Genomic DNA, 26,119 nt, shown 5'->3' on the forward strand with positions numbered 1-26,119 from the left:
GAGAGAGAGAGGCCTAATAATTAAGTCTTACTTGAACAACGAAGTCTGGCTGGAGAGGATCTCAGATCAACTTGTTATGCCTTGAACCTCCAAGAGATTTGGTATTTGCCACGTCTCCCTCACTATTTTATAGTTTTCAAAAGCAGAAGTGAAGACCTGAGAAATTTTTCCTTTGGTCAAATGATTTCACAACCAAGTCAGAGGCATGGGGTGGGGAAGAAGATTGATGGGAACTTCTAGGGGAAGAGGCTGTTTCACTGAAATAATTCTTAATCCTTGGAAATACAAGGGGTGGTAAACTACCAAACATTTTGCAAATGTGTCATCATTGAAACAGGCATTGTTTTTCTTGGGACCACTGTGCAGATGATGTCAATGTTAAAATAGTGGGTTTTCTGACTGTGACTAGTAATAATCAGATACATAGAGATTAAAGACACATGTGCAAACATCTAAGCGTTAGTAGCATTAAAAATGTAGGAAACAGCATATTTTAAAATGAAATGGAGATCTTTAAAGGGTAAAAACTCATTCAATTTTATAGTCTTACAGAGTTTATACTGAGTTCAATATTGTATAACTGTATTAATTCAACTGTGAACCTAAAAATTTACAGCTGCTTTTGAAAGAGATGTATCCTTGCTCTGGAATGTGTTACTGAATATGTTAAAGCTGTAATGAAATGCTTCTTCTAATCATGTGGTTATTAAATAAAAAAACTAAAAAAACTAGTGGGTTTTCCTTGGTTAGATGAATGTTTTATTTTAGGATCTCTAGAACACAGGAGGACACAGACGCACACGCACAAATGCATTCCCTCCTTTATGTCCCTGTGCTTAAGCTTAGGAAACTTTCCACCTGGAGTTAAACATGTGTAATGCTTTCCAATCGCTCTCTCTGTGTCAGCCTTGAGAACACACTTCAGGAGCTCTCTTTTGATTGTATTAATAGGAATTTCTGGAGAGACACTTGCCTTTCCTTACACTGGGGAGGGCACACTCAGTGTGCAGGTGTACATGCATGCTTCTCACAGGGCTGGGGGAACCCTGGAGGCAAGTTCATGCAACTTGGTAATGCTGGAACACTACTCTAACCAGTCTCATGTTGATACCGCATCAGTGCTGAATGACCAGGGAAAGGAGCCTGAATTAAGTTGCATTGTGCTAAGGTGGTGAATGAGGCACATGTGTGTTGGTGATCACAGTCTGTCTTGAAAGTGTAGAGATATTCTCTCCCTCAAAGAATGTTTTGGCAAACTTTTTCTATCTAAATCTCTTGACAGTGTCAATATCACTAGACAGTTTAACCCAGGGAGCAACAAGCGCCTTCCCTAGGGCAGCTTTTCCTTTTTAGAAAGAGTGAGTAACCGGGGGCTAAAGAGATGGCTCAGCAGTTAAGAGCACTGGCTGCTCTTGCAGAGGACTTGGGCTTAATTCCCAGCACCCACATGGTAGCTAACAACTATCTATAACTTCAGTTCCAGGGGAATCCAATGCCCTCTTCTGACCTCTGTGGGCACTGTGTGCCAATACACACATGCAGACAATACACTCATACACATTAAAAGAAAAAAAAGGAAAAGAAAAAAGAATGAGTGACCGGATCATAAATGGTGCATGGAATTCTAGGAATACCTCTCTAGTCCCTTTGGCCTAGCTATTGTATGGTACTCATTACAGCCCTGAATTGAAGCCTAACTCACCTTTCTGGTCCTTCAGAGAGGCTGTGAACTTTGTTATAGCCAAGTCTAGCACGATGCCTGGCATGTGAATGCAGATAGCAGGGACGTGCTGCTTGCATGGGTGGGCAGGAATCTGATGGTGTTTTCATCCAAAAATGCCTGTGCCTTATCTAGCAACAGTCAGTTGCCAATATTCCTTTAGATAAGATTGGGGTCTGCTGTTCATTTTCCCAGTTCTGTGCTGGGTTACTGTCTGGGAGTCTCTTGGGCCACTCTGGCCAAAAACTCAAAGGAAGGTATCACCTGTCTGGCATTGTTTCATGTTATGTAGCTTTACCTATACGTATGAACTCTTAAAGAAATATACTGATCACTTTAATCTTTCGTTATATTTTCCTTTTGGGTGTTTAAGACTATACAGTTGACTCAAATAAACCAATTTATTTTTACTCTTAAGGTCGTTTGAGGATCTGTTCTTCAGGGGTCACATGGGCTTGGGAGGAGCCCCTGGCTCCTCCAGTTCCATCTATGTGAAGATAAGTCAAAGGTCTTGTTCAACTGTGGCTGGCTTCACTTGGAAGCACGGAGGAAATGTTTCTTCTGCGTTGACTCTCCTCTTTGTAGACTGGACACTGGTTCAAGTCCATTTGATGGGGTCTCCATGGGAAGAGCTGATCTTTCTAAAACAAGCAACTCTAGATAGGCTGACTAGATTCAGGAGATGGACAAGCACTGGGTAATGGCTGGGAGCGCCGACAACACAATGGACAGTAAAGGATGACAGAACATATGGGCTCCAGTGGGGGGTGGAGGCTATGGGAGGGTGCCATTTGGGAAGTGGGTATATAAATGAATAAGATTGTTTGGGATGTTCTTCTGTATGAAATACACAAAAAAATCAACAAAAATGAGTTATATTTGAGGAAGAAGCATAAAAATTTGCTTCATGTTAATTAGTAGAGGTGGAAAAACATTACCATTGAAATCTACCTGATGACTTTATATCCATAATCAGGTGCCAAGGATCCAAGTGTAACTGACTGTGACTAGTATAATCAGATGCATAGAGATTAGAGATGCATATGCAAACATCTAAGTGTTAGTAGCATTAAAAATGAGTTTTTCTGTATGAGACAGTATATTTTATGTCTTTATAGGGTTTATACTGAGTTCAATATTGTATAACTATTAATTCAACTGTGAACCTAAAAATTTACAGCCACTTTTGAAAGAGATGTATCTTTGCTCTGGTAATTGTATTGAATATGTTAATGCTGTAATGAAATGCTTCTTCTAATCATGTGGTTATTAAATAAATAATTAAAAAGATGCCTGTGCCTAGTATGTGCTGGGTACTGTGCTTGTTCTGCATTACTCAAGGGAAACAGAACTTGGAACAGGAACAGATCAGGATGTACTGTGGGGGCAGGGACAGCATCCTGGACCTTCCTAGTCTCAATTTGGATCCCAGTATCTTGATATCATGAAGGCAGACTAAGAATCTCATCTTTAATAAACTATATGTTCAGTTTGAAATCTAAAATCTGTTCGGGGCCTCAGTTTCAGGTGAGTTTGGTGAACCATAATCAGTTCCTGCCACCAAGTCCTTATAAGCTTTGGTATCTGGTCCTGTAAATAGCCCAGAGGCCCTGTCTGGGTGTTCTGGTGGATTTCTCGGCTCTTCCGTCAGAGGATTCACTTTATAAATTAACCACTGGTGTGCAAGCCTCCTCAGAGGGACTGCCACCTTCCTCAAAGCCTTTGTGCTGTGGCCAGTAGGGCCCAGAGGTCTGCTGATTCTGTGGTCTATCCTGACAGAGAACAAAGAGATATTTTTGGTCTGTTAATGTATGAGCTGAGCAGAAGAGGATGAAAGCCAGTGACAGGAAGGAAGGTATGCATGGGACCTGAGCATCGGGTCTGAGTTAGTCCCTTTTTCCTGGTATGGGAGGTCAGGAACCATAAGCTGCTTCTGGTTACAGCAGCTTCACCATCTTCTAGTAGCATTCCTGAACCTCTGAATCTGTCAGATGAAAAGAGCCCTGATGATTGTCTGGTAGGATCTGGTGGGACCATATAGACAAAAACATATGGCCATTTGAACGTGAACAGCAGATGAGGAAATCAAGGCCAGGAAATGTGAGCTATCCAGTGTTGTAGTGTGGCTGAAATGATATGTGGATTCTTTTCCGCTGGAGGGAAATTTTGGAACCATGGGGCAATGCCCTTGGTATAACTGGCTCCATTATTAGTCTACCATGTCTCATCCTAGCTCTGTGACCTGAACCCCAAACCTTCTGCCACCCTATCAAGGGAAGTGAAACCCCTTGTGTAGAACAGACAAGTTGCACAATATGTGTATCAAACCCATCTTGCCAAAGGGACGACACACTTCCTTCCGGTCTTCCTTCCAGGAGAAAATAACTCACTATAGAAACTGATGTACTTGAGGTGGAGTATTGGTAGAATGATGACGATGTTGATGACAATGTAGACCCAAGCACAAGTGGGAAGTTGGCAATGCCAGTACGTTATTGGGCATTCTAGCTTTGGGGGAATTCTTCAGCTCTTGACTCACTCAGCCTTTTTCAGCTTCAAGATTCCCTCTACCCTGGCAGGTCACGCTCCACAATGGAGGCAGGTGTTTCCTCAAAGCAGCAAGTTGTCTTGGCACCATCATATGTCTGATCTTGGGCTTCCTACCTTCTGTTATCAAGATTGGTAATTAATCATTGGTCTTTAATCAAGAGGACTAGCAAAATAATCATGGGTTGGTTCCTACATCATCGTGTATGCATGTAGTGATCTCTCTCTCTCTCTCTCTCTCTCTCTCTCTCTCTCTCTCTCGGCAGGTTATTACTATGTCTGGCCTTGAATATGCTGTGCAGCCCAGGCTAGCCTCAACTTCGTGACAGTCCTCCTGCATCAGCCTCCCAAGTGCTTCTACATTGGGTCATATGAGTGCTTCCTTCTTTGTTTACCTTCTCTAAGCAATGACTGTCCCTGCTGTTTTTCCCAGACCAGTCTCATTCATGGAGTTGGTGTCCTAACAGTTCTTAGGAGTCTATCATTTTCCCAGTATCACTTTCAGAGGCCCTTCTGGTATCTATCTGAAAGTATCAACAATGTTTTGTGTATAGGTCTGCCTTTTCATTTTTAATCTTAAGGGATTTAGGAATTTAGGATTAGGCAATATGATCATCAGGACTCTTTTTTGCTTGCTTGTTTTGCAGTTTTAAAAATTTATTATTGGTATGTGTATGTGTGTGTTTGTATGTGCATGCTGTATATGGGTGCGTGTGTGATATGTGCATGTGTGATCAGAAGACAGCATTGTGGAGTTGGTTCTTTTGTTTTGAAATTATTTTTTTATTGAGCTTTTTAAATTTCATACAACATTTCCCACTAAAATCAAGACCCCCCCATCCATGCCTCTCCCATCCCCCCACTGAACCCTATGCACTCTACCATACATGCTGAGTCCTATTCATCAGGTATTTGTACCCAAATGTCCTTCAGTGTAAATGCATCCACTGGTGTCTAGTCAGCCCATCCAGTAGTCGTATGTAAGTCATACTCTCCCTCACCCAGCAGCAATCAGTCTCCAACAGTGCTGGCCTGCCACCTATTTCTCACCTCCCCTTTGGGCTCTTGTTTAATTGAGCTGCCATGGGCCCCGAGCTTGACACTGCTGCAGGTTCACATGAGCAAGCCTCCAGTGGCCTGGAAGCCTTCACCTCTCTATGTTCATGAACCAGCCCTGGCTCTTACAGTCTTCCTGCCTCCTCTTCCACAATGGTCCCCGAGCCGTGGATATGTGAGGTTCCATATAGGAGTCCCATCTTACACTCTACAGTCTCTTATTCTCAACTGGCTACAACTTGGCCAGTTGTGACCTTCTGTGTCCATTGCACTCTGATGTACATGGAAGCCTCACTGATGAGAGTTGATGGGTGCATTAGCCCTCTCTCTATCCTTTTTCTTCTATGTTCCATGAGCCTTGGTTGTAGAGATTCGACTGCAGATGTGTCACCTAGTACTGGGCATGGGCATCTCCCAGGTGTATGGTCTCTGTGCCTGATCAGATCTGCAACTCTGCAGTAGTCTCCATCTGTTGCAAAAAGAAGCTTCTTTGATGAGTGATATATGGCATGCTTGTCACTCTAAGGGCGATCTCTTCTATCTGGTACTGTGTTCTCTGCCAAGCAGCTCCCAGGTACACATACGCATTAATGTTCAGAGTCTATGGACATTTCTCATAGAGTTTCTAGGGCATCATTTTTCCCTCCAGGTTTCCTAGCCCCCTGAGATTCACTCATCTCTACTCCTTTATCTAGCATCTGGCTTTCCTCCTCCCTCCCTCCCTAGTCACAGTGCCTCCATTATCCCCTCCCTCCCCCAATATCTCCCAACTCCCACCATCCTACATGGGCTTTGAATTCAGGTTACCAGGCTTTCATGGCAAGTGCCTTTATCCACTGAGACATTCCACCAGTCCTGTTTTGTGTGTTTTTCTTGTTTTTTTTTTTTTGAGACATAGTAGCCCTGGCTGGTCTGGAACTCTCTATGTAGACTAGCCTTATACTCAGAGATCCACCTACCTCTGCCTCCTGAGTGCTAGAATTAAAGGCATGTACCACCATGATGGGTATGTTTTGTGTTTTTGAAACAGGGTCTCACTGTGTAGTCCAGATTGGCTCTGAGTTCAAGATCCTCTGTCTTAGCCTTCTAAGTGCTGGGTTTATAGGCATGTACCATGGGATTACAGGTATGTATGATCATGTCCATCTGCGGTCTTTAGTTTCTCTTATGACATCCTTTCCAGTGGGCCTGTTCCCTTTTTTTTTTGTATCCAAGAGCTCAGAAAAAGTTCAAACAGATTCTAAGGAACATTTTTCTTTTCTCTCTGGCCTAGAATAAGGGGAGCTTATCTAAAGGAACTGGTATGTGGACCTAGTGATATATAGTCTCCAAAGCATTCCCTTGATGGATGAGTTGTTATTCTACCTCTGATAAGCCACTGAAAAATTGATCTTCCTATGAAACTAACAGGAAAAACTCTAGGTGGGTAAGATGGATACTCTGCTCAGTATCTTTTCTTAGACACGGTGGAAATACAGCATGAACAGAGGACTCTGGGGCTACTTATTCCAATGTTCTGGAAACATTTTCTGTAAAAAGGAAGATGTTTTAGGTACAATGACTTACCCTACCATTGCTTTAGAAGAGCAGTCACAAATAAGATGTTAATGTGCTTGGATAGATGTATCTGCCAATCTGAGGTTGCAGGCCCCTCCGTTATACCATAGTATTATATTATTTTTCTTGGGTGCAAACCTAGAAACAAGAGTCATTTTACAGCTGTCCTTTGTGGAGTGCCCAAGTACTGGTCACTTTTTCTTCATCTCAGTCTCCATAATGACTTAATGACCATTAACTCTTATCTAGTACTTATGAGGAAATGGAAGCTGACAGAAATAACATAGCTAAGACTATACACAGTAAATTCTAGAAGCATGACTCGAATAGAAGTCTTTGAACACACGTAGATTCTTCTTTTCCATTTCTAATTGCTCTGAACACTTACTAACTCCCTGCTTCTTTCTACACAGTACCCATCTGTGGACCGTTTTCCCAAAGATTCTATTATATTCTAAATAGCACCAGCTGGGTTGATACATACATCTCAGTAACTCCACTTAAGTGTTTCCACATTGTGTTTTTAGGATGGGGTTAAACTCCATCCCCTGTCTTTCCTCCTCACCCTTCCAGTCAGTGGCATGGTGTGTGAATTTGCTTCTTTCTCCGTCTCTCAGGGCAGCACTGGGACTTTCCAACTCATCTGTCAGTTATCTTCCCTTTTCTGAGTCTCTTCCTTTTTCCTTTTTGCTTTCTCACCTATGCTTGGCAGGCCTGTTGCTGGATTTCCTTCATCCATTTGTTCTTGCTTCACTGTTAAAAAACATTTCCTCAGGGTTTTGGCTCTTGGAATTATATTTTAAAAATGTGATTATATATGATAAACTACTTCTAAAGTATCTGTGTCTGTTTTCTTCTCTCTGGTTATTACATCACAGAAGGTGATTTGGCCATTTCCTTCCAGGATGTTGTTAATTTCACTTCTCCAGTCACTTCCTCTTTGTTGGCTGGAGCAGAGTTTCCTATCTTGGAGGAGAGGAAGTTCTTAGCAAGGCTACTCTGGTTTGTTGATGCCTGGACCAGACATTGAGAGGCTAATGCCTCTAATGATCAAGTAGTATGGGATGAGGGAGTCTGATGGTGGACAAATGTTAAACTTTCCTGTGAAGACAAGACTTTAATACTAGGGGTAGTAGATATGTTAGAATTCACCAGGTCTGATTTGGGGTTTCTTTCTAATCTACCGTCTTATGGAAATTTATCAGTTATACAGGGTCCATTCTTTTCTTAAAAATTAATTAATTAATTTTTATGTCTATGAGTGTTTTGCCTGTATGAATGCAAATGCACCCATGTTGTGCAATGCCCCTGACCAGAAGAAGGCATCAGATTTCTTGGAACTGGAATTATGGATGATTGTTAGCTGCCATGTGGGTGCTGGGAACCATATTCAGGTCCTCTTCAAGAGCAATCAGTGCTCTTAACTGCTGATCCATCTCTCCAGCTCCCACAGGGCCCATTCTTAAAAATAAATTTTCATATGTACTGATGTTTGGCATGATCGTTCCAGCAAAGATGTATCAACATTACTTGAGATTTAAGAACTACCCTTCCTGGGGCTGGAGGGCTGGCTTAACAGTTAAGGGTGCTTGTTGCTTTTGCAGAGGACCTGGGTTTGGTTCCCATCATTCACATGATGACTCACAACTGTTTCCAGTTCCAAGAGATCTGATGCCCTCTCTACAAGCATTGCATACACAGGTGCACTTACATAAATGTAGGCAAAACATTCATACACATGAAATTAAAAAAAATAAAAAATTAAAAACCAAAACCCTTTTTGCTATTACATATACTCATCTTCAATTTTAAATAATATCCAAGTGTTAAGTGTGTGAAAGTATTAAGTATATCTAAGATCCTGTGTCCTGACTTCTCCTTCCACCACTGTTTCACCCACAGCTGAAGCCATGCCTGGAGCCTGGGTACTGCTGCTGCTGGGCCTCAGACTTCATCTGTCCCTTGGCATCATCCCAGTAGAAGAGGAGAATCTAGCCTTCTGGAATCAAAAGGCAGCTGAGGCCTTTGATGCCTCCAAGAAGCTATAGCCCATTTAGACATCAGCAAAGAACCTCATTGTTGTCCTCAGGGACAGGATGGGGGTATCCATGGTGACAGCCACTCGGATTCTAAAGGGACAACTGGATAGCCACTTGGGAACTGAGACACCCCTGGCCATGGGCCCCTTCCCATACATGGCTCTGTCTAAGACCTACAACGTAGACACAGAGATTCCGGACAGTGCAGGCACAAGGCATAGCCTTCCTCTGCGGTGTCAAGACCGATGACAAGGTCATTGGCTTGAGTGCAGCAGCACACTTTGACCAGTGCAACACAGCATGGGGCAATGAGGTCATCTCTGTGATGCACTGAGCCAAGAAATCAGGGAAATCTGTGGGAGTGGTGACCACCACCTCGATGCAGCATGCCTCTCCAGCTGGGACCTATGCATACGTGGTGAACTGCAAGTGTTCAAATGCTCAAATGTCTGCCTCGGCACCAAAGGACCGTTGCAAGGACATCTCCGCCCAACTTGTCTTCAACATGGACATTGATGTGTACTTTGGTAGTGGCCACAAGTTCATGTTTCCCAAGGGGACGCCAGACCCTGAGTAAAGGGTTAAGACAAGCAAGGCTCGAACTAGGCTGGATGAATGGGACCTGGTGTGGGAGTGGTTGGCAAAACACCAGGGGGCCCAGTATGTTTGGAAAGGCTGGGAGCTCATACAGGTGTCCCAGGACCTATCTGTGACACACCTCATGGGCCTCTTTGAGGCTGAATGCATGAAATTTGAGAGCCACAAAGACCACTCACTTGACCTGTCCCTGAAGGAGATGACAGAGGTGGCCATGCATATGCTGAACAGGAACCCCTGAGGCTTTTATCTCTTTGTGGAAGGGGGCCCCATCGACCATGGTCACCCTGAGGGCAGAGCTTATCAGGCCCTGACTGAAGCTATCATGTTTGACTCTGCCATTGACAAGGCAGACAAACTCACCAGTGAGCAGGACACGCCGATCCTTGTTACTGATGACCACTCCCACGTCTTCACTTTTGGTGGCTACACACATCAGGGGACCTCCATCTTTGGGTCAGGGGACCTCCATCTTTGGGCTGGTTCCTTTCAAGGCTCAGGATGGCACATCCTATACCTCCATCCTATATGGCAATGGTCCTGGCTAAAAGCTGCAGAATGATGTCTGGCCTAGTGTCACTCACAAAGAGAGTGGAAACCCCATGTACCGGCAGCAGGCAGCTGTGCCCCTGTCATTAGAGACCCATGGTGGCGAGGATGTGGCAACATTCGCTTGTGGCCCACAGGCACACCTGGTGCATGGAGTGCAGGAGCAGAATTACATCGCCCATGTCATGGCCTTTGCTGGCTGCCTGGAGCCCTACACTGACTGTGGCCTGGTGTCCCCTGCTGACCACAGCAGTACAGCCCACTAGGGCTGGACCTCCACCCTGCTGTCACTGCTGGCGAGGTCTCTGATAATGCTATTGGGGCCGCTGAACCCTGACCACCTATGTTCCACCCCAGTGTCCCACAGCTGACGCCAGTGCCCCCAGCTGGGGCTCCCTACTAGGCTCCACCTTTCCCTCTGGTTCTCTGCATCCTCACTTCCAGACCAAGCTGCCAATCCTGCCACTTCAGAGTATTAAGCCAGCTTCAGACCTCTGCAGGATGAGGCAGAACCACTCACCACCATCCTGGGCTGGCTCTTCAGGGCACATCATTGACCACTGCTAAGCCTTGAGAAGAATCAAGCATCCAAGTGCCCGAGACACCAGGAATGGACACTACCTAGTGCCAGACTTTCTTGGCTCCAGTGTCTGTAGTACCATGGACTAGGAGCCCAGCAAATCTTTGACTGCCATCCATCCATCACTATTAGTCTCATGTCCATCCAAGAACCCTTGGTGGCGGGGCGTGGGGTGGGGTGTCCTCTGTGTTCAACCCTGTGACCGCTCCATGCTGGGAAATCAAGGAGAGGCCCTCAGCAGCTGTGAGCTAGCAGCCAAAGGACAGTACTTTCCCCCAGACCCACTGAGCCTTTTTTTTGCACTTTTTTTTTTTCAGTTTTTGAGACAGAGTCTTCCCTAGTCTGGATGTCAACTCACCATCTTCCTGCCTCAGACTCCCAAGTGCTAGGATTACAGGTGTGCTCCACCATGTCTGGCTGGCACAAAGATGTGGAATATCCCGCCTTCCTGGGGCCTCCATTCTCCTGGGGTAGCCATAGCAATAATAAAATGAACTCTCTCTCTCTCTCTCTCTCTCTCTCTCTCTCTCTCTCACACACACACACACACACAGACGGAGGATTAAGTATATATAAGAGTAAGAAGTGGAAGGCTTCCAACTTTCCCTGCCTCTCTCACTGCATGAGATTTTCAACCAGAAATTATTTTCCCAGTTTTTGCCACCCTAGGGATTCATCTTTCCATCTGTCCACCCACCCACCCATCCATTCAGCTAGCCAGCCCCTGTCATCATTGGATAAAGTGGCCTCTTTTATGTAGGTAAATTTCTCTCCACCCCTATGTACTTCTGCATTGTAGTTCAAGTCCTTCTCCTCCCCGCCCCCCCACTTTTTTTTTTTAACTTTTGACATTTTTGGCCTTTGGAATAGAGTATGTTGATAACAGTCCCAAGGACATTTTGACTTTTAGCCAAGAAACTGGATACTTTTCTTTGGGGTCTTTTTACCCTAACTGCCTAGCCAATTCCTACCTCCTATTCTTATCAGGCCATCCTCTGAAGGGGTTACCCAAATTGCCAATAGGGAATTGGGATGCAAACTGCTCTGGCTTCTTCTATGCTGAACAGGGATGCAGGGTGAGGCAATTGGGGTACCCCCTTTAGCGGGTCTATCTAAAAGACTCCCAAATTACATAACTCTTAACTCTAGGGAGAAAAGAAAGTTGAGTGAACAGGAGATGTGAAGGAGAAGTAAAGGCAAGAGTAATTAGCATTACAAGTTCTAGACAGGGAACTAGAAAAAAGTCAACGGCAATTTTCAAATGCTCATATGAGAGTCCATTGGAATTTCTTGACAAGGGCTTCCAAAAGCATCCCTCTATTGAGTTCCTCCTCATTTTTCTTTTGTCTTCCAAGGCTGAAGTCCTTCTCCCTTTTTACCCAAGCTATTTAAATCATTTGCTAATTGGGTTCCTTGATTGCCATGGGAACTTCAGCCACTTTCTATGCATCTGCCTTAGAGATGTATCCAATAAGCAAATGGATGCCATTAATCTTTTACTCAAAATTCACCTCTGGTTCTCTGCCTCTCATGTAGACAGCTCCAAACACCGTGTACACATGGTTTATGAAGCCTACTATAGGATTCTATGCTCTCCTCTCCTACTCTGTACTTTAACCCTTTCCCAGATGGCCAGGTGGCAGATCCTCTCTGTGCTGTGTAAGTCTCTAACACTCTCAGCAAACCTTGCCTTTATTTGCACATGTACCCTATGTACTGGTCTGGGATTACTTTGTTCATGGCCATGATTGACACTAGACAATGCTTCATGAATGTTGGCTGAGCAAATAAATGAAACACAGGCATGGTCTTTCTGTCATCCCTGGCTTCCACCTAGAGCCAACTTCCTCTGACAAGCAAGCATTTCCTTAGAAAAATGTCTTTGGGACAAAAGAGACTCATAGGGAAACAATGTCTAGCCTAGAATACATTAGTCACCAAACAGTTCTTGATGTGGATGTAGTGGGAAGGCCACAAAGACCTCCAGGGTAGAGTAGTGGTTCTGGTTCTGATCAGGGATAGTATCCTTTTGGACAACAAAAAGAGAACAGAGGCATAATGGAGATTATCTGCTTCTTTGGTTCTAGTCAGGATGGCATCCACCTACCTGCCTGGGAATTCTGAGCCTTTTATGAAGTTCTCTGGGGCAAAGAAGTTACTGGGGCATACCTAACCTGGTAGAGATGATGCTCCTCCATCCTGTGTTTTTCCAAAAATATCTGGGGCAAGTAAATTTCTTCAGAGACATTCCATTCCTCCCTTATAGGAAGTTGAACTATTTCCTGAGGGATTTCCAAATACTTCTGAGAAGTTTGGGAAGCCAGGAGGTAAAGGTGCTGATGGCATGTCAGGAAAGCTAACTAGAAGTGAAAGACTTCTATTATTCGTTTACTCAGCCAATATATCAAGCACCTATTTGAGATGTGTGTGTGTGTGTGTGTGTGTGTGTGTGTGTGTGTGTATTCACAAAGGAAGAAGACCCAAACTAAACAAGATGCAGTATTACTGTTCTCAAGCAGTTTTATTTTTTTGCCAGTGCTTACAATTTAAGATAGAATATGGCAAGTGCTGTGTCAGAGTTATAATCCAGCTGCCAGGGAGAGGCCATCTGCCCTTTCCTCCATTCACATAGGGCCAGGCCTGAAGAAGGGGAGAAAGTGGGCTGACTCTCACAGAAAGCTTCTTTCAACTTCTTCATATTATGCCCCCAGGCAGGACGGGTGATTGAAATGTTGCACAGAGACCAAAGAAAGGCATCTTCTCCACACAGGTACTCACTTTATGGTTTTGGTGAGTCCTGCCTTAAGTTTTGCTTCCTGTGATCCAGAGAACACAAGCCCTGGAAAGCATTTGAGAGTCACTTGAGAGTCATTCAGTTCAGTGTCCCTGAGTGGGAGGATCATAACCCTGGGTCCTGTGGGGTAGACAGTGTGGCTCTAGCAGATCACACATATTTTTTTGCTTTTTCTCACTTCTACATCAGAGTTCCTTCTGAAATGACTTGTTCAGTCAAGACAGTGATCGTCTCTGTTCTATTTCACAGCAGCTTCAAGGCTCCTGAGACCTGCTCATCTCTGACCAAGTTCTTAAGGTTGACTGATTGGCAAGGGATGAGAATTGCCAGGAATTGGGACAGGTCCTTCCAGTTCCAGTTATTCCTGCCCATATCTGGCATTCAAACCAAGGGCACGGTGCTACACTTTCTCTTTGGACAACCCAGGACTTTATAATTTCAGTGTCAGCCTAGTTTGCAAGCCTCAGCAGAATTTGCTTAGTTGGTCCGGTCGCTAGGAGTTGGTCTCCTTCCTGTCTTTTTACAAATGATTGCGTTGACAGTTACTGATGGAAATAGGGGTCAAAAGGGAGCAAGTCGTTAATGTCTCTGAACCTATGCATCCCCTGCTAGCTCGGACAACCCAGGACTTTATAATTTCAGTGTCAGCCTAGTTTGCAAGCCTTAGCAGAATTTGCTTATTTGGTCCGGTCGCTAGGAGTTGGTCTCCTTCCTGTCTTTTTACAAATGATTGCGTTGACAGTTACTGATGGAAATAGGGGTCAAAAGGGAGCAAGTCGTTAATGTCTCTGAACCTATGCATCCCCTGCTAGCTTATCACTGATTGTAGGTTAGATCACTTAGTTTGTATGTTGACAAAAACTCTCTGCTTGACCAGGTTTTAGCCAGTTTCCCAAGTCTTCTCCCAGGCCTCCTTGTGAAGGTTAGTGTTAGTAAAGAACTGTGCTTAGTTCGTTTTATAAGAACTCCCTCCCTTTGATAACTGATCAGCCCTAGTATTTAGCTGGATTCTTTGTTCTGCACCATTACCCAGGTGATATCTGGTCACCTGGCCTGTCTTAAGCAAAAATCCCATTGATAAGCTTAGCCAGAACCTCTTGGCTTCTGATGTTTCCTCTTACACTTTTGTATTCATCGACTTCCTCATTCAACTCTATGGCTATAGAGTCCCATTTTCTTTATTTTACTAGCATATACGTATTATAAAAATAATGGTGTATTTTACCATCACTGACAAACTATCTGACAAAAGCAGTGTAAGGGTGGTAAGATTGGCTGACAGTTTGAGAGGATATAGTCCATAATGGCAGGGAAGGAATGGTGGAGCAGCTCTGTGGTGGTAGAGCAGCTCCGTGGGGGTGAAGTGTGTGACGAAGGCTTCTTACATAGTGGCTGAACCAGGAATCAGACACCAGGACAAGAACTGGGGCTGGGCTATAACCCTCAGAGGCTTACCTTCAGTGACCTACCTCTACCATCTAAATCCTATTTCTGAGAGGTTCCATGATGTACCAAAGCAGCTCTATCAGCTGGGAATCAAGTGCTCAGAATATGAGGCTGTGGGGCACACTTCATATCCAAACCATTAGCAATGGGTTTCATTATATTTTCATGGATGTATTCTTGGACCCTGATCATCATCACCTCTACTGCATGGCTTCCCATTTTCACAGGTAACACTTGAAGTTGTGTCTGCTGTATCTCCCCTCCTGCAAAATTTCATTGGTAGAACTCCCCATACCTTGTATGAGGACTATGAATACGTTTTCCTTGCTGTGTCAGCTACTTGTCTGGGACTGAAGTTTAACGTTAATGCTACCTTTAAATGACTGGATTTTAAAGAATTGGCCAGCCAATCAAATTCATTGACTCCCTCCTTCCAAAGGTTGAATTTACAGGAGATACGATTTTAAAATATTAAGGATTCAGTAGGGTTTGCTTTAGGTCCATTTTGTCCTAGGACATGGAAATTTACTCCCACTGATTTACTCCTAATTTGCTTTTTTTAAGTTCTAGCCATCTGTGGACAAGAAAATGGTCCATCACCTCAATATACAGAAAAGAACCTTCACCTTAGTCTGCCCTAGTTAACAAGTCTCCCTGTCAGCAGGAGTTTCCTTTGAATGTGACTGGTTCGGAATATATCTGACCTTCTTCAAGGTCTGTGGGGGGCAGTGACAAAATTTCCCACCACTTGAGGGACTCCCTACCTGTGGCATACACTCAAAAAATGGGCTAAAGTCATCTAGATGGGCAGGTAGTTGGTAAGTTGGAAAGAAAACAGGGGAGATTGGATGTAACACTTTCTCTCCCAGCTGCGTCAGAAGAATCTATTCAGCTACCTGTGCCTGATGTCCTCGTCTATAAATGTGGACAGCAAGATCAATTCTTGTTACTAGAAAGATCAAGTTCCACAAGAGAAAGCCCCTAACAGAGATGGATTGTTGTGGACATGCAAGAAACATTGACTTGCCTCTCTCCTTCCTCCTTTCTTCCTCTCCTGAGAGTTACTTTGTTTTCATTGTCGCCATTGGATTTCTAACACTCTGACAATCCAAAAGGTACCACTGGTTCTATGTGAGCCTGGATGTGATTTGTATTTCCTGGCAACATTTATCCCTATAGCAATTCCTTGGACTGTGGCTGCAGGGAGATGGGGAATGCCGTGTCCAGATGCATCACTGTCCCTGAGGCCTTTGTCCAAGGGGAGAAATGGAGCTCCCCCTGGGCTTGCCACTTAGGGGCTTCCTGAGTTTTCCAGCCTCTTTCACAACTTAGAGCTGTCCATTTTCAAAGTTGGAAGCACCTTGCAAGTAGAATTTTTTGTACTGCTTGGCAAACACAGATGAGTCAAATCTGAGTCCTTCCCTTCAGGGAGCTTACTAGCTTGAACATAAGGAGTTCATATTAGATTGGTAGGAGAGGCTTTCCCTTTGCCACCCTTATGGACTCTTAGAAGAGCTCCATTTCTGTAATCACATGCACACAGACCCTCTTCTGTGACCACAGTCACCAGCTTCCCTGCACTTCTTCCCCCACAGCCTCCACGTACCTGTTTGCTCTTATCAGAACTTCTTGCCCATCTACACCCTCCTCCATCTGCTTTTCTGCTTTTCCTTCCTTATTCTGAAGCTTACTTTCTATATTCCATTTCTTCAACCATATTCTTACTGGTCTCATGAGCAGCTTTCTGATTCATATATATATGAATGACCTGTTCCTACCGGATAGTCTCAGAGATGAGTGCCACCAGGAACAAATACCTACCACCTCTCACTTGGCTTCTTCTCTGCTCCCCAGTCCTGCAGGGCTTCCCTAGTCTCCTATTCACAATAATGATTTTAAACATCACTGACTTCCAAACCTGACCTTACTACTCTGTATGAAAAGTGGAACCCTATAGACAGCTTCGTCAGCGTTTCCCATTATGCATCAGTTGTGTTATTGCTGAGGGGTAGAAGCTCTGTATCCTACCTGCTTCTTCCTTTCATGCAGGTCCTGAACCTCCTACTATTATCTAACAAAGAGTTTAGTCTTTTTCCAGGTTGCAGATGTGCAGCTTCCAAAGCCCTCGGAATGTCTGAATAGCAGGAGTATTTTTATAACACGAGAGTCAATAAACTTGGGGCCATCTCAATGACCTAATACAAAAAGAGAGGTGAGGTCACCAACAAGGAGCTACCTTGCCGGCTCTTTGTGGAATTAGGATGCATCACCCTCCTAGTACATCAGTGTGCTCACCAACTAGCAAGCTCACTGATGCCCTAGTGTCTAGGTAGCTTCAGGTTTGGGATAGACACCAAAAAGTACAAGCACATGAGCAGAGCAGTCACTGACATCAGTGTATTGGCTAGATCTCTAAGGAGGAGATTGAGTCGAATTCTGTGGCCAATGATTAATTTGTTTTCCTTACATAATGAAGACCCAGTAAAAATTAGTCCCTGGAGCTTAGAGATGCTTCCCGGATGGTGAGCACGCTGATGCACAAGGAGCAAGCAAAGAAGACCATTGTTCTTTATCTGACCTTGATCTATCTGACCATTGGGCTAGCCTTCTGACTTGTATCCTCTGTAATAAAATTGTGATAAAAAGTATAACGCTTTCCTGAGTTCTGAGTTTTTCCATGCAATGATTAAATCTTAAGGAATTGTGAAGATCCTTGAACTTGTAGCCAGTCATTAAAATTGTGAGTGGCTTGGATGCCTGGGAAGTGTGCTTGGCCTCTGGAATAGAAGCAATCTTATTGGGGACAATGCTTTTGCACTTGGAGTTTACACTGTTATAACCATGGGTGATCAGTGGCTGGATTGAATTGTAGCATCCCAGCTGGAACTGAGACAGAATGTCAGTTTTCAAGGACGTTACTGTGTCCAGCTTTTTATTTTTTAACTTTGTACTTTGCTTACACAAAACAAAAGCAAGGAAGGAAATACTTCATTCCACTCACTATTCTGTTTCTCTTGAAAGGGTGCCTTCCCTGGTTTTTCCTTTCATATCTCAGTTCTCAACATTTCTGTTCCCTCCCACCACTTAACCCAAATCTCCCAATAGTCATCTTGCATCCACAGTCAATTCATAATCATCAGCACGTTAAAAAAAACTTGACTCCTCAGCAGTGTTTCACACTTACCATTTTCATTCCTTTCTACACCACAATTCCTTCTGCCTGTCTCTACAGTTCCATGCTGGTTCCCTGTGGGCCATTCCTTTCCCCATTTTCTATATTATCATCTGCCTACCCTTTAATGACTCCAAACTACACACATTGTCCATAGTTTGTTCTTCTCTAGCTCACTGCTGTGGTTTGTTTATGGTTTGAATGTATCTTCCCCCTTGTCTTCAATGGTTCACGTGTTGGGAGTCCAGTTATGAGTGTGATGATGCTGATCAGTAAGGCCTGGAGGGAAGTCCTTAGTTCATTGGAAGCACGTTCTTGAAAGGGTTTAAGGTGGTTCTCCAGGGACTCTTGAATTGTTCTTTTGAAGGAAGTAAGTTGTTACAGAAGCCTGAGCCTGAGCCCTGAGTTACTTTTTGGTGTCCTGTCTGGTAATGTCATCTCCATGTGTTCCTGCCTTTGTAGAACCACCCACCGTGCAGTTCTCACTAGAGCTGAGCTGATGCTGGCACCCTGTCCTTAAACTTCTAGAACTGTGGCTAATTAAACCTCTTTTCTTTATAGACTAGCTTTGTATGCTTTATTGTAGCAAAACAGGTAAAATCCCCACAAATTTCTTGCTATTTGCCCAGGTATTTGAGTGTGTCACCTTGAGTTTTCTCACTTATAACTCTAACTTCACATCTAATTGGTCATCACATCTGATTCCTTCTGTCTCACAGCTCCTATTGAAGAGCTGTGGCAACTCCATTTTAAAACCAACCTACACCCCAGTTGAATCTTTCCAGTAAGAGTGAGTAGTTCCCGGAATACCCAGAGACCAACTGCCACAAATGGTCAAAACTGCTTCCCAACCACAAATGGTCAAAATAGCCTGACAAACAAATAAGCTATCACCTATGGCCCCATACATTCACCCCACCATGATGTAAGGCTGTGGTGGGCCCCCTATAAAAGGCCAGCCCGAACGATGGACTGGGCCTTCTCATAGAACTGGGGCGCCAGTCTCTGTGTTAAGGTCCCTACCGTGGTTTGTACTTTTGTTCAATAAACCTTGCTTTTGCAGTTTTGGAAGTGTCGGGCAGTCGCCGGTCTGGTTGGGGTCCTGAGACTGAAGTATAACACTAAAACTTTGCATCTGTGTCCTGTGACTCTGTTACTCTCCAAGTTTGAAAAACAGCCCTTGGCCAAGCATGGTGGCGCATACCTTTAATCCCAGCACTCAGCGGATCTCTGTGAGTTCGAGACCAGCCTGACCTACATAGTGAATTCCAGGCCAACTGGGGCTACAGGGAGACCCTGTCTCAAAAAGGAAAAAAATATGCCCTGGGCTTACCTCATAGGTGATTTATCTGCTGCTAGTTCTTGGACCCTTCAACTTGTTTGTTTCCTCACAGGTAGGGTGATATTTCCACTACAAATGCAGTTATGTGAAGCTTGAGCCTATATAGGACATGGTCTATGGCAGGTGACAAAGAAAGTTTTGTTTAATGAATGATTGAGGGGCTGCAGAGATGGCTTAATGAGTAATGTGCTTTCTCTGCAAGCATAAGGAAGTGAGTTTACATCCACAGCACCCACAATAAAGTGTGACAGCATGTGCCTACAAACCCAGTGCTGAGGAGACTGAGACAGGTGGATCCTGGAGGCTTGCTGGGCAGAAACAGAGAGCTCCAGGCTCAATGAGAGACTCTGAACAACACAAAGTAGAGAATGATTTAGGAAGACACCTCAAGTCTCTCTCTCTCTCTCCTCTCTCTCTCTCTCTCTCTCTCTCTCTCTCTCTCTCTCTCTCCTCTCTCCTCTCTCACCCATGGCTCTTAGACTGTAAGCTCTTTGATATGATTTTAAGCCTGCCTGACCTGGTTCATGCACATTCCTCTCTTTGGCATTGAATATATCACATTCATCCTCCCTCTGCCTGGAACACCCTTCTTTGGCCTAGATTTAGTTTTCGGGAAGCTTTCCCTGCCCCACCTATTATATGGTCCTATGTCACTTCCTGGTCCGCCTATCATATACTTAGTATATTTTATTGCAATCGACTCCAACACACACACCCTCTAGCAGTTTCATAGCAGCCCCAGTCACTCCACATTCTTGGTGATATTTGGTGTAGCCAGACTTTTAATTGAGAGTCTGTTTGGGGCAAAATGATATCTTATTGTGGTTAAATTTTCTAATTTATTTGTAAGAATTTTTAGTATATTCTGAAAGCCAATCTTATAAAATGGGTATGTCATAAACTTAGTCTCTTAGTTTGTGGCTTATCTTTTTAGTTTTAAATAGTGTCTGCCAAGACACTATTCCACTTTTCTAACAAGAAAAAGGTTAACATTTAATGTGTTAAATTGATCAGTTTTTCATGAACAATTGGATTTTATACTAAATTTGAAGTGCCTGGTCTAACAAATCTTATCATATTATAAAGTCACAAAGACATTATAGTTTTTCTTTAAAAGAGCCTAAGTTTTTCCCTTCATATTTGTGAACATTCCATAATTACTATATTTAATTGACTGCCTCCTCTGATGGAGAGCAGCCTCCAAGAGGGTAGGAAGCATCAGTTTGTTTCATGTTGATACCCAGTGTTTCCTGCACATTGAGAGACAGTCTGTAGGGGATCAATAAAGAAATGCCAAGTGGCTGACTCCATGAATGAATGATTGACAGTAGAAATAAAGTGACATGGGAACTTAGAGGGAGCAAGAGATAATCTTTGCAGAGACAAGGTAGAATGGTGTTCCTCCAGCCTACATGCATATTAGAATCACTTGGGAGAACCCTTAGAGGTACAGCAGAGGGTTCCACCCAAGACATTCTCTGTACTTATCTGAGGTGTGGTTTGGGCATCATGTGAGGTCAGGATGAGAATGCTGGATTTGCATACAGATATTGGTGTTAACAACTTGAGCTTGAGTTTCAGCTTTGTTATCACGTGTATTCTTATACTCAATACTGGCTCAAAGCCAGTTTTTTTCCATACATAATGGGTACAATAAAAATCTACTTGCCCTGCTTATGAGCATCAGAGGAGATAAGCTATTCCTCAAATGAAGTGTTTTAAGTGAGTTTCTATTTTTTTTATTTTTGAAGGATAGGGTGCATTTGAGGCAGACTGAGGGATAATACACAAACATATGGTGACTGGGAGAGATGGACCTGTGAAGGGGAAGGGTGAAAGGACTAAAGGGACTGGGGCTGGGAGGACTGATGAGCGAGGTAAACCAGTCAGCACTGGTGGAGGGTTTACGACTGAGATGCTGGGATCTTCCAGGAGACAGCTGGGTGTCTGGGTGTCAGGATGCAGAGGTGTAACTTGTCAGAGGTTTCCAGGGACACTGCCATCCTGGGTGCTCAACAAGGTCTCTCTCTCTCTCTTTCTCTCTCTCTCTCTCTCTCTCTCTCTCTCTCTCTCTCTCTCTCTCCTCTTTCCCTCCCTCTGAAACTAGGATTATGAAGGTTAGGACAAAGAGGAAGTTGGGGATGAGAGAGCAGAAGCAAGAACTGACAGATCACATTAGGAGAACATGAGACTTGCACTCAGGGAGGAAAAAACAAAGTTTTGGGAGGAATTCAAATGGCTGTGTGATTCTGCCTTAGGAGTGGTAAGACATTTTTTTTTCCTCTGAAAGAAAGGGAAGGTGGTGATAGAACAGGCAGCCCCATTTAGTTTTCTGAAGTGCTAAGCCTTTTCCATGGTCTTTAAACACTTCACTGTGGGATTTTAATCTGTCACATTGAAGTTGATAGATTATCGGTATAGCAGCACTTGACAAGTATTTGGGCAAACTCAAGTGTGAGGTTACTGGAAGTTCTGTGACTGATCGGGAGGTGCCAGGCATGTGCTCCAGGCTCACCTCTGCACACCTCACACAGTCACCTGGATCTCCCACAGGCATCTTCAACTTAATGTGCCCTAAAGAAAACTGTTGATATTCCTGCCCAGCCTGACCACCTGCTAGTTTCCTGGTTCTGACTCGGTGACTCTCTAACAATCCAATTGCTCAAGTGAAAAGCCAAGTACTTAACCTGGACTCCTCCCCTTTCCCTCATCATCACCATCCTTTTTACCAGTGTGTTCTGTGCGTTGGTCCCTGAAATGGACTTTGTCTTTCTCCTTAGCTCATTCCAGCCTCCCCTCACAGGTGCAGTGCCTCTACAATATTACCTGCCAAACGTGTGCATAAATGCAACCAGGAAGCTCAAAATGTAATCCACACAATTAGGTGTTACAAATTTTGATGCTTTCTTCCTTCCATCTTTGTGTCTGAAAACATCACTTTTTTTTCACTTGTCAATTAAGAGAGTGTGAGCTGACACTTGCTGGGAGAACCAGTCCTGAGTTTCTGTTCACCCAGCTTAAATCACTTTCAATATAGTATATGGAAATTATTCTTTGTAGGGCTTAGTTTACCAAAGCAAACAGAAATTTGGGGGTGTGCCCATGAAGCATGATTGTCAGTGGGATTTCAGTTGCTTCTAGGTTATTATTAAAAAGCTTTGTTGACTATATTGCGGGGGTGTTCCTTTGGGGGCGCCACCATGATTTAAATGCTTGGCCCCAACATCTCTAGCCCAGGTGCTCCTTTTTTTAACGGAACTTCCAGGAATCTGATGCTTTGGGATCTTGTTAATGACAGTCATATTCATAAGGGATTAATTAAAGCTGGACTCACAATGTATTACATTTATGACAAAAGTCATTGTTAAGTGATTATATCTGGTCAAGTTCAAATTAGGATTCAAGTTCTTTCAAATACATATGTGAGACTCATGAGGTTAAGAACTTGAAAAGAAGATTTTCCTAGAAAATCTGAATATGTAATTGCCACTGACATACCTTTCTGGGACTCTGATTCTAATATTCAAATACATGGAAAGTTAAGTTCCAAATCAGATTGCTTTATTGCCTGTTTTCATCCTGGGCCCGATCATTTCCAGCATTCATGAATGGCTCTCCACTGTCCATAGATTGCTACTTTTGGCTAAGTATAGACTCTACACGGTCTTTTTGATTCAAAACAAATTAGTCTTAGATAAAATCATTTTGAAATCAGAAGAGAAAGAAGTTTGTCTTTCTGTCCCTTACCTTAATGCTCCCTCCAAAGTGAGCTTTAGCCAAAGTGGTGGTGAGCTGCAGGCAGACACACATGAGGCAGGCCTCCTCCCTGAGGGAACATATATCAGAATTTCAAGAGATGGGGGCCTTGAACCTTTATTTCTTGATGGAGACATCATGATATATGTACACACAAATTTATTCATTTAATATTTCATTTAGTATTTGTCATATGGGGCACTGAGCCCCACTGATTTGAACCAATCTGGTGTCTTTGAAGCATGTTAAAGGAAGTTCCAGCTAGTTGGCATCTGCCTGGCTTCTCAGCAGGAAAGCAAAACAACCCTCAGTTTATTCAGAGATGACAATCCTGACAGACTGAAGACAACCATGTGTGACCTAGCTCATCATCAAAGGTCACCAAATATCCAGAGCCACAAACTCTAAGTGATATGCATGAGAGTCAGCAGAAAGGACACAGTAGTTGGGACAGTTTGATTCCACCCATTACTGAGTTACTGGATGTGGAGTATAACTGTCGCAATAGCAGTTATCTCGTACTTATCACATTCCAGGCCTTGTTGTAAATTCTTTACATGTCCTGCCTGATGCAGATTGAGCCCCACATCCACCCTTCCCACTATCCCACGGTGCCCTTTTAATTGGTACCTAAAAGGAAGATAGTAGCTATTCCTCTCTTGGCTGTGCCTTTGGCTACTCCAGAAAAATGGCAGTAGTGGTGGCAGTCACAGCTAAGTGATAGTGTTTTTTTGCAGTAACATCCTGGCAGTGAGGAGTTAAAGGCATGGGATCAAGGAATACCTTGCTGAAGGGACAGTAACCAGAAGATGGCCAGGACACTAGCCTATGGATGCAGAGCAGAGTGAGCTCAGAGGAGCTTCTGTGTATGTGGTAGTGGCTTTCCATAGTTCCCAGTCTTTGGGTCACACCATCTTCCTCTTTTTGGTTCCTCTTTCAATAATTTTTGTGAGTTCCCTGTGTATAATAATTTCATCTCTTATTGAAAACACAGACTGACCTTTATTTCTTGATGGAGACATCATGATATATGTACACACAAATTTATTCATTTAATATTTGTATGTCTATGAGAGAGATACAATTATTATCTCCCTTTTATGGATGCAGAAACAGAGGTGTAAAGACAGTGTCACTAACCTAAATTCACACAGAGGGGAGTTTTCACAATAGCATACAATCATGTAGAAAATGTTTGAAGACATAAATGTAGGAATTAAAAATAAAAACAGGCAGGGTAAAGAAATGAAATGATATCCTAAAAGTGAAAGGATGATTACTGAGATACATAACTTAATGAATGGGTTAAATAATCGAAGAAAGAATTAAAGGAGAAGACAGTTTTGAAGAAATTCAGCATTTATAGAAGTAAATGGGAATTTTAAAATAGGTTAAATGAGAGGGAGGGTGGAATATAAATGAACATTGGCCTAATTGGAATTTTGGAAGAAGAGAATGGGGAAAAGCAAGCTTAACATGATGGCTGAGAAATTTTCAGAACTAAGGTAAGGTATGGCTTCAGAGGTAGAGGACACACAGTGTACACTAGGGAGAATGGATAAATGCCCTACAAGTAAGTTGTAGTGAAACACAAAACAAGGGCTCTCACTCTTTCTCCCTGTCACAGTCTTTCAAGAAAATATCTTAAGTCGGAGGACAAAAGTATACCTATTAGAAATTCCAATGACAGACTCAACAGCAACAATGGAAGCCAATTCAGTGGAATAACCTTCAAAATTCAGAGAGAGTCAAATTGAGAGAGTATGTCACTAGGCATTTCCTGAAGAGAATATTTTTATGTTTTTCACTTAAAATTTTTATCCTTTGAAAATTTCATAGATGTATACAATGCATCTTATTCATTTCTGCCGCCCCCACTCCCTCCTTTCAACTTCCCCTGGCCTTTATCCCCAATGTATCTCCCTCCCTTGTAGCTTCACGCCATTTTTTAAACAAAACCCATCGAGTCCATTCAGTGCTTCCCATATGCACAAGGCTGTGGAGTTATCCACTGGGGCATGAGTAACCTGCCAGTGGCCTCTTCTCAAAGAAAAGAGACTCTTCCTCCTTTAGCAGCTGTCAACTGTCAATAGTTCCTCAGGGCCTTGGGACCCCTTCCTACCTCCATGTTAGAATATAATCTGAATTGAACTGGTATGGGTTTTTTGCAGGTAACCACATTGCTGTGAGCTCATGTGCCAATAGCTATGTCATGGTCAAAGGACATTTCATAGCACTCCTCTCTGTCCTTTGACTCTTGATTCTTTCCACCCTCTCTTTCACTATTTTCCTTGAAACGTGGGGTTAGAGAAGGTTGAAACAGATATCCCATCTATGACTGAGCACTCATAGTCACTTATTCCCAGAACTTAAAAAAGTTATAAATATCCCCATTAACCATTACTCACTGCAATGAGAAGCTTCTCTGCCCAAGGTGGAGACCAGCATAAATCTCTGGATAAAACATAAATATTTAGATGGTAATTAGACACCATGACTACTTAGCAGAACAATATCAAAAGGTTCCTTACCAGGCATAAATTGCCTCATGTGGAACAGTCCTCAAATCCAATCAAGAGAATAGTTGGTTGCCCCCATAAGCAGTCCTGCCACTAATGCATGAATGGGCACATCTTGACTGACAGGTCAGATTTGTAGCATGCAGGCTCCAGCAGTGGGTAAGATCCTTGATGTTTTTTGTTTCACAGCAGGCTATATAGCCCCTTCCAGCACTATGAAAGCTAGCCAACAAGGAGAGAGAGAGAGAGAGAGAGAGAGAGAGAGAGAGAGAGAGAGAGAGATATAGAGATTTGTGGTGTGGTGAGAGAGATTTCCCTGGTCAGTTGAGATTGATTTTTCTATGTATTGTATCTAGAATGAGTGGTGTCTTGCTGAAGAGAATTTAAAGGGAATTTTTAGGGAGAAAAAAATTCATAAAAAAGGTCTAAGATGCAAAAATAAATT

At 43.3% G+C, this 26,119-nt stretch overlaps 1 protein-coding gene and 1 pseudogene across 2 annotated transcripts in view; one reads left to right on the forward strand and one right to left on the reverse strand.

Moving 5' to 3' along the window:
- Il1b (interleukin 1 beta) overlaps positions 1-25,756 on the reverse strand; it is a 32,019-nt gene extending 6,263 nt beyond the window's left edge. The window contains exons 1-2 of one of the 2 annotated variants that reach the window (XM_029567050.1): positions 25,687-25,756; positions 23,147-23,225 (exon numbers count right to left, since the gene is read on the reverse strand). The gene's annotated coding sequence lies outside the window, so the exon portion shown is untranslated. Of the gene's footprint in view, positions 1-31; positions 87-23,146; positions 23,226-25,686 lie in introns of those variants that run through there. The other variant, XM_008840373.3, reaches the window with a different exon arrangement.
- On the forward strand, positions 8,791-10,436 carry LOC103739904 (annotated as a pseudogene).
- Positions 25,757-26,119: the final 363 nt, after the last annotated feature.

This window comes from Nannospalax galili, unplaced genomic scaffold (genome assembly GCF_000622305.1).
Source record: "Nannospalax galili isolate Female #2095 unplaced genomic scaffold, S.galili_v1.0 scaffold1941, whole genome shotgun sequence".
NCBI lineage: Eukaryota > Metazoa > Chordata > Mammalia > Rodentia > Spalacidae > Nannospalax > Nannospalax galili.